The sequence below is a fragment of the Equus przewalskii genome, chromosome 1 (genome assembly GCF_037783145.1).
Source record: "Equus przewalskii isolate Varuska chromosome 1, EquPr2, whole genome shotgun sequence".
NCBI classification, from domain to species: Eukaryota; Metazoa; Chordata; class Mammalia; order Perissodactyla; family Equidae; genus Equus; species Equus przewalskii.
In genome coordinates this window covers 66,310,592-66,323,451 of record NC_091831.1, presented here as the reverse complement: position 1 = coordinate 66,323,451, position 12,860 = coordinate 66,310,592, and the positions used below count along the sequence as shown (strand labels likewise).

The 12,860-nt window shown below is 55.2% G+C and overlaps 1 protein-coding gene across 30 annotated transcripts in view; it reads right to left on the bottom strand.

Moving 5' to 3' along the window:
- Positions 1-12,860, bottom strand: part of ZMIZ1 (zinc finger MIZ-type containing 1) — a 238,602-nt gene that overhangs the window by 187,058 nt on the left and 38,684 nt on the right. For 28 of the 30 annotated variants that reach the window (XR_011538339.1, XR_011538344.1, XR_011538318.1 and 25 more), the window contains one exon: positions 2,102-2,221. The gene's annotated coding sequence lies outside the window, so the exon portion shown is untranslated. Of the gene's footprint in view, positions 1-2,101; positions 2,222-11,421; positions 11,448-12,860 lie in introns of those variants that run through there. The other 2 variants (XM_070613180.1, XM_070613227.1) reach the window with 2 other exon arrangements.

Sequence of the window (12,860 nt, the reverse complement as noted above, 5' to 3'; positions counted from 1 at the left end):
CCCCAGAACAAAGCCCAGGTGCTGCTCTCTGCTGCCACCGTCTGCACCCCTGCCTGATGTGGGCCTGACCTCAGCCCAGGAGCTGGAGGGCGCACTGCACCTCTGAGCCTCTGTTTTCCCATGTGGCAAGTGAGAAGAGGACCGTTCAAGTGCTTGCTCAATAGTCTGATGGTGTGTGAAAGAGCTTTGCACACTGTGAAGAACTCTACAGTGCGAGAGGTCATTGTAGCTACTGGAGGGGTCACAAGGTAAAGGCCAGGAGGGAGGAGCTGGGGTCAGAGGCTTCATGGCATCCGACCCGCAGGAGTAAGTGTGCCAAGCAGAGCTGGGTGGGCAAGGGGCAATGAGGAAGGACATTCTGCAAATAAAACACAAAATAGATCCCCACCCCCCCCCGTCCCAGTGGATTTGGAAAAGCACAAAACAACAGGCCACCAAAGGCCAAGGAATCCTTAAAACACCACTGCCTGACAGAAGGCTCTGTAATCCCACCCTAACTGAATCCACTGTCCTGGGCTACTGGGGACAAGCTGGATACTGGCACTGCTGAGTGGCCTGCTGCTGGGGGGAGGGCAATCTCTCTCCCCTTCGCAGACCACATCCACAGGGGTGATGGCAGACTTGTCCAAGGTTGCTGGCCTGGAAGTAACTGGTGGAGCCTGCCCAAGAACTCAGTTCTTTGCATTTAATCCCAGAATCATTTCACTTACTCTAGGCAGGGCTGGCTTCATGGGCAGTTGCACAGGGCCCCAAGCTTAGAGGGACCCCATGCTTGGTTTGATGCTCTGCTGCCACTGTCTTGAAATCCTTAATAATTCACAAACAATGGGCCCTGCATTTTTGTTTTGCACTGGGCCCCGCAAATTATGACTGAGGGTTGGGAGAATCCTCTGGGCCTTGTATGCATATCCATACTTCTAGATGAGAACATCATACCTGTGTCTAACTATAATGCCTCCCAATCTTCCCATCCCCTTGCCAACTTCATCCTCCATCTTGCCAGGCTCTCCCACCCACTCACTGCTCCTGTTTCCTCACCATGCTACTCACTTTTGGGTCATCTTCTGCAGAGTGCATCTCTGAACCCTGTCCACCCCACTGTTATGGGGCATGCTGCATCTGCTAGGATATTTGCTTCTTCCCCAGAGCATAGAATAGGGCAAGTCCCTTCCCTCTGCATCCCAGGGCCTGGTGTCAGGCCTGGCATAAAGGAAGTGCTTAACTCAAGCTTGGGAAACTGAACTTGGGAGGCAGAGGGGAAGACAGCTTTATCTAACCAATATACCCTTCCTCTAGAAGGGGCCCTAGGTGGCACCTCAGGGACCCTCGAAGCCAGGCCTAGTTCATGTCACATCACGTCTACAAGTAAGTCACAACTCCCGGCAACCAGCAACCACTGTCACCTTGTAAAAGCCTCTTCTCTTTGCCTGGAGTTGGGATAGGACCCAGCACTTCTGAGGACACCCATGATCGCCTTGATCCCCACCCCCAAGAAGAGGTCAGCAAAAGGGGTCAAGGCAAGGGGCAGAACAGTCCAAGGGTTAGGGGCTGGCACACTGGAGCCATACAGACCAAGAATTGAGTCCCATGGGGGCTCAGCCAGCTGTGTGACCTTGGGCAAGTTACTTCCCGACACAAGGCTCAGTCTCCTCACCTGTACAATGGGGATGGCAGCACCTACCTCACAGGGTTGTTGCGAAGATGAAGCGAGTTAATAACTACATGGTACCTGGACAGTACCTGGCATACAGTTAAGTGCTCAGAACGTTTGAAGATATTATATCCTTATTTTCATGTCTTGGATGAGAGAACTGAGGCCCTCAGCAGTGGAGGGACAGGGCCGCCAAGGCTACACTGGGAGTTGGCAGCAGAATAAACCCAAATGCTGAGACCCAGGCCAGAGCACCCCTCTGTCCCTTTATTTGGTTCCTTGAGAGGAGAAGGACAAGGAAGAAGTGGAAACTGTGAAATAAGCCCCTTCCCCTCATCCCTCAGTGATGAAAGCCCAGCTCCCGGGGCTCTATGCCCCGGAACAGCACCAGCCACTTAGGATGGACCTCACACCAGCAGACACACAGAGCCATGGGCCCCTCCTGCTTACCTGCTAAGGCCTCTGCTGACACCAGGACTTGAGGCTACAGTGTCAGGAAAAAGTGGCCACGGTGGGAAGGAGGCGGCGGCCCCAGTGGTCCAACTGGGCCAAGCACAGCCACTGCCAGTCCTGCAGGAGAGAGGAGAGGGCACAGTGAGCTCCAAGCCTGACCCTGTGGGCGGCACCCCTGTCCCGACCTCTAGGCCCTGCCTGCCCACCTCCTGGAAGGCTAGACTGGCCCACCCAAGTGAAACCATCCTTGAAACTGGATGCTAGCCCCCAACCCCCAATAAAAGCGCATCTCCTGAACTTCATGTTCAAGGCCCCAGAAGCAGCCCCAGCAGTGAGGTCAGCCCATCTGCACCCCATTCCACAGCAGCACCCTTGGCCAGGGGACATATCAGGTGCTCTGCTGGGAGCCCTTCCCTTTTCTCCCACTTCTCTGCCTTTCAAAGCCCCACTAGCCTGCGAGGCTGTGCTCAGATGCCTCCATGGAACCCTCTCTGGCCTGCCTCTCCTTTCTTTGTCCACCCCTCAGAGGCTTTGGGCCTAGCTGACTGTGTCTCCTCCAGTTTTCTATAAGCTGGTCTCCTCCCTGGGTGGACCTCCTGGACTCAGGAATGAGGTCCAGTTTATCTCCCTATCCTGAGGCTAGCAAGGCCACAGAGACTGCCGGATGGATGAACGAACGAATGAATGACTGACGATGGTGCAATGAAGGAGTTCAGCAAACAAGCTGAACAAAACTGGCCCACTGATGTGTGCCCTGAAATCAGGAAGCCTGCTGAGACCTCTCAGGGCCTCCTTGTGCCCTTACCCCGTTGGATTCCAGAACAAAGAGCTCAAGTAGGTGAAAGGAAAGAGATGTGGTGAGAGGAAAGAGACGTGGTGAGGTCGATACTCTTCTCTGTCACTTTACAAATGAGGACACTGAGGCCCTGATAGGAGAAGGGTTTCCTCCCATGCTCCCACAGCATGGGGGCAGCCAGGCTGGAAGTAAGACCAAGTCTCCTGGCCTTGCCTACTGCCCGGAGCTCTCGGATGGAGGCGGCCATGGCAGGCCCCCTAGCTCCTGCATCCTTATATGTCAGCTCATGCAGGCACCCAGCTCCCCTGACTGTTAGGGATCAGGCTATCCAGTCCGATGGCGCTATTGCCCAAGTTTGGAGGCCTGAGAATTGGGGCAGGCAGAGAAGGGACATTCCAGGGAGCCCCAGGGTCAGTGCTACCCTTCCAAGCCCATTTTCGGCTGGCGGGCCTTTCTAAAACCCCACTGACCACCTCACTCCCCCTCCCCCAACAAAGCCCTCTGGGCCTTCCAAACATAGCTGGAGGGGCAGGGGCTGGTCACCACCTTGGAGAAGAGTTTGCAAGTATCTCCTACCCTGTGGTCCATCAACAACCCAGAGACTCTCCTTCCACAGAAATGTGTGCATGGGTCACCCAAAGACATGGACGAGGACGTTTACAGCGCTGCTATTCACGACGGCCAAAACATGAAAGCTTCCCAAAGGGCTGTCAGCTATGGAGTGGGGACATTGTTGTAGCCATACGACAGAACAGCACACAGCAATGAGAACGATTTGCAACTATATCCAACAATACAGATAAATCTTACAAACACAGCGTTGCCCAAAAAAGCCACACAAAGAACACAGTTAGAGGGTCTATTTACATAAAGGTCAAGAACAGGCAAAACTACTTGATGCTTGTGGTTGTCTTAAAAACAGCCACAGATCCTTTGCAGCTGACTCCCATCAAGAGGTGGCGTCTGCTCTCCATCTACCCTCTCCATCCGCGGAGTCTGAGATGGCCTTGAGACTTGTTTCAACCAATAGGATTCGGTGAAGGTGGCATTTTGTGACATACAGAGACTAGGCCTTAAGAGGTCCTGCCATTTCTGGCCTTGGCCCTTCTGGAATGCTGCCTGGCCATGGAAAGAACTCCCTTAGGAAGGAGAACTGAGGCCACCCAGGCAACAGCCAGCAACAACTGCTAAATGTGACTGAGGCCACCTTCGACCTTCTGGTCCAGCCAGCCCCTCAGGGGACTGGAGTCACATGAGCCCAAGGGAAACCAGCAGAGGACTGCCTGGACAAACCACAGAATGATGAGACATAATAAATAGTGGTTGTATTAAGCCACTAAGTTTTGGGGTGTTTCTTGGGCAGTGATAGATAACTGACAGTATGCTGTTGGAAGTCAAGATGGTCACTTTCCTTGAGGGGAATAGTGACTAGAAGGGGGCACACGGTAGGTTCTAGGGGCTCTGGAATGTTTCGTTTCTTGGTCTGTGTGGTGGTTACATGAATGTGTGCATTTGTGACAATCTGTCAAGCTACACAGTTAGGATATGTACACTTTTCTACATGGATGTAATACTCATAAAAGCTAAAAACAAACAAACCCTCTGTGGCTCTGCGCTCAGGTGTGCCAGATCCAGCCACGCCGTGGCCTACCCTCTATCTAGCCCTGGCACCTGCCCTGCTGACTCCACCTCACTCTCCTCTGTACTCACAGTGCCACCTCACACCTCTGCGCCTGGGGTGCCCTTCCCCTTCCTAATGTGCTTCAAGCCTGAGGGTAGGCGGCACCTCCTCCTGGAAGCCTTCCCTGCCTGCCCCAGGACTTGCCCACCTCTCTCACATACCGCTCTCTCTGGGGCTGGGTCTTCCTGAGCAGGGGGTTAAGTCTTTCCCTTCTGTCTCCCCAGCTCTCAGAGCTCTCTAAGCAGGGGCCCTGGAAGGGTTAGGTGGCAGCCCTCTTCCTCTTACCCGAAGGTCGAGACCCCCCACTGTGGTGTTGTCATGATCAGGACAGGCTTTGGGGCCTGAAGGGACATGGGGAGACTGGAGATCACAAGATGGGTCATATGCCAGCACCTCTCAGGACCAAGGCTTCTACCACATAGACCAAGGGCAGGGCTGAACTTAGGGGCGCAAAGGGTCTACAGAATAGGGGAGGACTCAAGGGTCCCTGTTTTGCGGTAGACAATGATACCTATGAAATGTGTACTACTCCTTCTCTCTTAATTATCTATCAAAATAAAATAGCAAGCCCCACTGGCAGTCAGTGCTATGTCTCTGCTGAAACAATGCAAATTGCCAGGCAAAGCAAAGGAAGAGTCATAATGTCAGACAGATGGGGCATCAGATCTGCTAAAAACCCTTCAATGTGTTGACTTGTCTCCATCAGCGCTGAGTGAGAAGGAGGAATTCCCTCCTGCCTCCCACCCTAGCCCTCAGGTGGCTGGGGTGGGGTCTCAGCTGACCCCCAGTGCCAGGACCTCAGTCCTGGATATCCCTCTCTGGACCCCTTGCCCCATCTTTGCAGTTCCAGCTCTGTCTTCAATGGATGTGTGACCTTGGGGGAGCCCCTCTGGCCTCAGTTCCCCCACTGTCACACCAGAGATCTGGCTCAGTCACAATCTCTAATGAGTCACATTTTTCTCTCCTGGGGGAGGACTGGCCCGACAGGCCGAGGTGGTTCTGAGGCCCAGGTCTCTTTCTGCCTCCCTCAGGGTCTCCACTGTGCTGGTGATGGTGATGTGCCCACCGCAGGCTACCACAGGCAGGCCACAGTACCATGTCAGCTGCCTGCTCCTGGGAAGGGGCACCAAGGCCTGGAGGGGAGGGTCCCTCCCCATGTCTGGGCTATCCTGGCGGCATTTTCTCTGGTATCCAGAGGCTTTTGCTAAGAAAGGAAGCTCTTTCCCCAACAGAGAGACACAGATAAGCTGCAGGGTGGCCAGGATGGGAGGCAGCAGGGCACTAGGTCCCAGGAGAGACGGTCCGTCCAGTAGCAGAGGTAACTCCACAGGAAGAGCACATGAGGGCTGCTGGGTGGGTCCCGCTAACATCAGAAGGAAGTCTAGACTCGAGCACACCTTCCACAGATAGGTGTGCTCTCTCACAGAGTGGTGAGTGGCCCGTCCCCAGAGGCACGCAAGTAGATGGAGCAGCCGCGTGGTGCTGCGGTGCTGTAAGCATCAGAACTGGAGCTGGATTCCATATTTCTCAAACTCCCCTGATGATAAGAATCACCTGGGCTCATTGTTAGACCGCCCCGCCCCCCCCCCCCCCCCAGCTTCCCAGGCCTCTCTCCTGAGAATGGAAGTCAGTCGGCCTGGAAAGCAGCCCAGAAATTTAAATTTTTAACAAGTCTTCCCAGGTGATCCTTTGCATCTGGGAAGTTTGGGGAAGTACTGACAGATGACCTTCCAGGTCCCTTTGGGCCCTGAGATTAGTGATTCTGAGCTCCCCACTCCACACCACCCCCACCCATCTGGAAGACACGGCTGGCAGCAGACTAACTGCATCATTAAAATAAAAATGATTAAAAGATTTAGAAGGGGGCAAGATGTCAGGTCGGGGGGGGGGGGTGCTGTTCTCAGCCCATGGTGGTACCAGCAGCAGCTTCTTCCTAGCCTCCCCCAGAGTCATCCAGAAAAGCTCAACATTGTGGGGTGGGGGGTGGGGGAGCTGACAGCTGTTCAGCTGCTGCTCAGTAAGACCCGGAAAAGCAATTATCCTGCTCTTAGCAGAGAGGCGCTGCCTTTTACCCGCCCCCTCCCTCCCTCCCACCTTCACACACACACACACACACACAGGCCACGATGCTGCTGGCTGGCTCTGAACTGCCTCCCCCACCCCCAGCCTCCAGATTCCTCTGACTTGCTCAACCTCCATCCTCAGAGCACATTTCCAACACTTAAATCATTTAGCCCGCTAAACCGGAGATGGCAAAATGGGTGCTATTTCTTAAAAACATACAGAGAGCATATTAAATTATTGATAGCCATTAAACAGGGGGAAAAAATTAAACAGCTCTCAGCGCTTATCAATCATTCATGTAGTTTCCACTGGGGTGTTTTCTGGAGAGTGATCACAGGAGCAACCAGGGAGCCGGCTCCTGCCTGCAAGGAAGGCATTGGCTGGATGTGGACTGGGAGGGCCCGCTGCAGCCCCAGCCATTACCTGGCTTGCCTGCCAGGCTGTGAAGGAGGTCTGGTGCAGGGAGGTCAGCCTCTCTCTGGCAAACTCCCACCTCCCCTCTTCACCACATGAGTAACAAAGGGACACCCCAAGACCACCTTCAGGAACCCCTTGAATTAAATGCAGCCTGCTTTTACTGAGCATCTACTATACACCGGGCTTGCAGGATAAAGAGGCCTGAAAGCACTCGGGCAGGCAAATGTGGACGCCCTTTCCAGGAAAACGTGATTACACTTCTTTGTGATAAAAGCCGTCACAGGGGTCGATAGATGGTGGTCAAAGGAAAAGGGGACAGCTTCAGCTGGAGAAGGGGCTGCAGGGAAGGCTTCCCCAAAGCAGTGATTCTTGGGTAAATTCTTGCACAGAGACAAGTCTGGGAAGGGCACTCCAGGAAAGCGGGACAGCTTCAGTAAAGGTGCAGCAGCCTAGCTGCGTCTGGGTGTCTGTGTCTGAGCGCTCTGTCCAGTCAACAGCCTTGCACATCTTCAATGGCAGTTACTGGCATGTGGAGTTAGGGGCTTAGGCACAGTAATTGGAGCAGGGAGCCAGCTGTCACCTCAGCCCCTCCTCCAGGCACAGGTCAAATCCAGGCCAGGGGATGCATGAAGCCAGGCCCCCCGCAAGCATGGACCAGTAGGAGGTTGGGGTTCACCTAGGCTGCCCAGGGCAGCAGCACCTCCACCCCCACACAGAGATCCATTTCCTGGCTCTGACTCAGGATGCCTAAGCCAGCATGACACAGACCACGGAGGCTGCGGAGTTGGGCCACCACTGGTCTCTGGGCCACAGACAGGCCTGGCAGAGCTGCCCTAGGGAGACAGGCTCCCTCTTGCCAATGAGCCGTGGCAAGGACCTGGGCACCAGGGCTGCAGGGGACAGCGGATACCTGATACCACCTTGCCTCTGTGCTTGGGGACCATCCACAATCAGGGCCATTTGAAGCTCAGAGGCCAGGCAAGGCTGCTGGCTGCTGCAGGGAACAAAGAGGCGAGGCCCATGCCCGCCCCAGCTCTGGCCCCACGGTACGGGGAGAGCACCACATTCTTGAACGCCTTTCAGAAGCTGTTGCTTCTCAGGAGCTGAAGCTGGGAGCTGGGAGCTGAGAGGAGGCCCTGCCGAGTGTTGATAGCACCCTCGCCAGAGAAAGCTGCTGTCATGGGGAAACATTCTGGGGAGAGCGGCTGTTCACTGCCAGTGCTGGGGACTGCCAAGGAATAATCAGAAAGTAAATCTGCAAAGTTGAAATGATATAAAGGAAACCCCTTCCCCAAGCCCCCGGACATTTCCACCTGGAGGATCAGGCTGCTCTGTTTTGCCTGGTTTGGAGACAGACTCCTAAATCAGTAGGGGAGGGAGAGGGGGAGGGGATATGTGTGCAACCAGCCAGGACTGGGAGACAGGGCCCTGAGCTGTGCCTGGGCTCTGTCATTGACCCTCCCCTCTCAGTCTGCTCATCTGCAGAGTAACAGATACACATTCGGAAGCGGTAGGACCATGTGAGCTTCCAGGACAGGGTAACCTCCAGTCTGTCTGTCCACAGTCTATCAGGAACATGCGTTTCCTCAAGGAAACACCCCCACCATGCTCACAGAAAGACGTGGGCTGACAGGGCTGGGTGAGTCTGAAGAAGTCATCAACCATCCCCCTGCCTCTGCACAGACCCATGCTCATTCCAACAGCATGCGGCTCTGCTGGGTCCCTGTTGCCCCTCACCTGACTTGCTACACATGACCCTTCCATCTAGTCCACATCCACGCAGGTACAGGGACCCATGCAGGGCTTGGGCCTGAGCTGGCACAAAGCAGGCTGTCAAGGAAGGTTTGCTGACCAGCAGAATCAAGACACAAATGGGCAAGTGACCCAAAAACCCAAATCAAACATACCTGTCCCTGGGCAGGGACCAGCCCTGACTCCCCACTGCCAGCACCTCTCACTGCCAACTTGCCACACCCTCTAAGCCCTTCACCTGTGAGTTGTGTCCATACTTTTAGACGCCTCTCACACCTTCCACACTCCAGGCGTACCACAACTACTCAACCTCCCTGAACAACCTCCCCTGGACTTTCTTGCCCCAGGGCCTTTGTTCTATTGCTTTTTCTACTCAGCCGAGTTCTGCTCTGGGTCAGACTCTATTTCCCCCTTTGTAACTGTTGCAATATTTTTCAAATTACACTAGACTGGGTTCTGTTCACATCTGCTCTGAACTAAATGGGGGAGGGGGCACCACAAACAAGAACAGGGTTCCTTCCATCAGCCCTTGGTACACAGAGTCAGAGGTGGGCCTCTAACTCTACCACACTCTAACCAACCAGCCCAGCCCCTGGCCTGCAGCCCAGAATCAGTTCTTCCTAATGGCTCACCTGCATTGCTCCTGCTGTCATTTTAAAAAACATTCCCTGGATAGTGGGTGAGATGTTCTCAGCCAAGTGTAAATGAGACTGTACTCTTGGAGCTCCCAGAGCAGAGGGAAGAGGCAGGCTGGGGAATTTCCAGGCAAAGGCCAGCAGAAATTGGCCACAAATGAATCATTAACTCTCAAGTTGAGAGCTCCCAGTGGCTGGTGCCAAGGTCTTAGGCTCTGGCCTGTGTGGGCCACTTGGCATCCCTTGGCTCAGGCCTGAGGCTGGCCCCACCCCTCACTGGCCATCTGCTTCACCCCTGGCCACTGGTTACCAAGAGCTGGGGCCATCTGGGCCAGAGCAGCCCAGATGTCTTATGGGAAAGTGCATGCCTTTCCCCAAGAACGACTCCAAACCTTTGCCCACACACTTCTGTCCCTCTGGAATGCTGTCCCTTCCAGAGAGCTAACTCCCCTTGTCCTTCAAGGTCTGGCTCCAGCCTGGCTTGCCTCCTCTCTTCCCTGCCCATCTGGGCCCACCTTGGCCCCCACAATCTCTGAGCCTCTACAGCCCTGGCTATGTCTGCTAGTCCTGGCCTGGGCACCAGGGGTTCACTTCTTCAGCAAAGCCCCTGCCACGATGGGGACTTTGCACCTCTTCGGGACCCCAGCAGCTGGCATGAAGCACACAGACCAGGGAGCCCACATGTCATGGGTGCCATTTACTGGCTCCGTCTGCAGACAGTAGGAGAAAGCCCTGGGCTGCCAGAGGGTCTGCAGTCCTCACCTGGCTCAGGTGAGACATCACGTTCCCCTCTGGGCCTCCTTTCAGGGCCTCAGGCCTGCAGGAGTACAGTTGAAGAGGGGATAGAGGTGACCACCAGCCTCCTACTGGGGAGCTAGGTGGCTGTGGGGGCCCCAGCACTCTGGTTCCCAGGAGCTAGCAGAGTCAGCACCAACCCCCTCAATCCCCAGGGTGCCATCCTATAGGCTGGGGCACAATTTCACCATAGCCTCTCTAAGCTGCCCTCAAGCAGGGCCTGAAGTCTTCTTGGGTGGGGACTGATGGCCATGACGTCTGCAAACATAGATAATAGAGTAGTGTGATATCAACATATCATTCACTGTGCATTCACCTGTGTTTCCAAACTTAGTGTCTACCTGTATGGCAATTAGGCTGGCAAAAATAATAACAAATACCGCTGACCTGAGCGGCTGCTTTATGTCAAGCTCTGTGCTATGCTCAACACACATTTCACATGAATCTTTCCACCACACCACAAGGTCCACTCTGTGCATACGCCCTCTTGAAAGATGAGGAATCCAAGGTTCCTAGAGATTCAGAAGAAGATAAAGAGGAAGTCGCCTGCCCAAATCCCAAGGCTGGAGTGTGGCAGCCAGGGATTCCAATGAAAGCGTCTGCCCCAGGCCCTATACATCGCTGAAACTCCCTGCCACCTCATGCCCAGAGTCCTTGACCCTCATGCTCAGAGCAAGGACAAGCACTGTGGGTACCACCGCATACTCTTCATAGAGCCCCTTTCTCATCTAATCCTCAAACCAGCCCCGTGAGATGGCCAGTGAGGGTCATTGTTACCATTTTATAGATGGGGAAACTGAGGCTTGAGTCTCGACTTATCTAGCAGCTTTTACACTCCTTTAATCCTCACAAGGTGAGGTGGCTCCATGAGGTGGCTGTTGTGAAAACCATTTTGCAGATGGGAAGACGCGTAGGATGGGAGAGGCAGAGGGAACTGCGACATGGCAGTGACACAACCTAGGCTTGTGCCCTGATCTGCCCAATCGCAACCGGCCTCTCCCATGACACGGGGCTGTCCCCAAGACCTGGCATGGAGTAAGTGAGGGCTTCTGAGCATGGTGGGGAGTGGTGACTCAAGAGCACAGCTTGGGGGCCTGGGACAGGTGCTGCATTACTCCCTCCCAGCCTCCCCGCTGCCAGGCAGGACTCCTGGGCCAGGGCCTCTGCACTCACTCACCATGACGGAGTCCTCCTGGTGAGCCTAATGATCAGACCAGGACAGCTCAGCCAGCATGCTTCTCACAGCGTGTGTACATGTGTGGGTGTGTGAGTGTGGCTGGTGTCCATCTGAGGAAGACAGGCTGAGGTGGTGGCTGCATGCCCATAGGCAGGTACCCCATCACACCCCGACACATACATGCCCACGCATCACAGAGATGCATGCACTCCCCTCACCAATGCATGCAGGCACACCCATGGGAGCACTCAGGCACACTTGTGCTCATCTGCACACGTGCTCACACCCAGAATGGCACACATCTGCACTGGGGCTAACACCTCCAGGGGGCTGCCGAGCGGGGCTGTGGACAGGCCTGAGGTAGAGGCCCGGGAGTGCTGGCAAGGGGAGCAGGTGGGCAGGCGGCCATCTGCAGGGCTGTGCGAGAAGCCCCTTGCTGCTGTGTGCTCATGGCGTCAGGCCCGTCCACAACAGGCCCATAAATCAGGAGCTGCCTGCCGCAAACATTAAATCACCATCCCCAGGACGCAGCGCTTAGAATGAGAAGCAGCCGGCACCAAGCTCAGGTCCACTGCCCGGTGGGGGGTGGAGGGGTAAGCTGGTATTTGGCACCCCCTCCACCCAGGGCCACCTCCTTACCCTCAGCCCCTCCTGCTTGCCCACTAGGCCCTGCCTCCCTCTGGCCTTTCCACCCTCCCATTGGACCTTTCCTCCTCTGCTCTTGGCCTGAGGGCACCGAGTCCACCCCCCGGGCTGAGTGTGTCCTCCAGCCCCCAGCACTGAAGGTCTCCCAGCGACCAGCGTCCTAGAACCTCGGGGTGCTGGGGCAGTGTGCGGGCAGCGAACAGTCTACTTCTGGGCAGGAACACTAGAGCGCCATCACTAGACCTGGGATTTAGGCCTGGGACCCACTCCCCGGTGCACCTCCCATGGGATACGTCCCTGCCCCAGGCTCGATTCCCCATCAGTAAAGTGGAGACTGGAACAGGCCCTCCTGGGCTGCCCGTTCAGAGGCTCTGACGCCCAGGGGAGAGGTCCTCCGTGGATGCTGATTAATTATGACTATTAATAATACAACCATCTGTGTCTTGTGGTGGAGCAAGGATGATTAAAACTGGGCCCCATGCCCCAGTGACAGAATAAATGGGTCTCTGGGTGGACTGGAGTGTCCACACCAGGCCTGCAAGCGAATCCGTGGTGGCTGTATGTTGGGAGGGGCTGTTTATACCACACTGCACAGGCAGATGCAGAGGGGAGAGATAGATAGACAGACAGACAGGCAGGCAGGCAGGCAGAAAGACAGACGGTGGGGCGCTGGCTCACCAGCCGGTGAACAATAATAGACAATTACCCTGTGCCAAGGCTCTCAGGCAGGATTCCCTCTGCCATCACTGGGACAAACCAACTTGGCCTTCCCACTTCTCCTCAACCCTCACCCT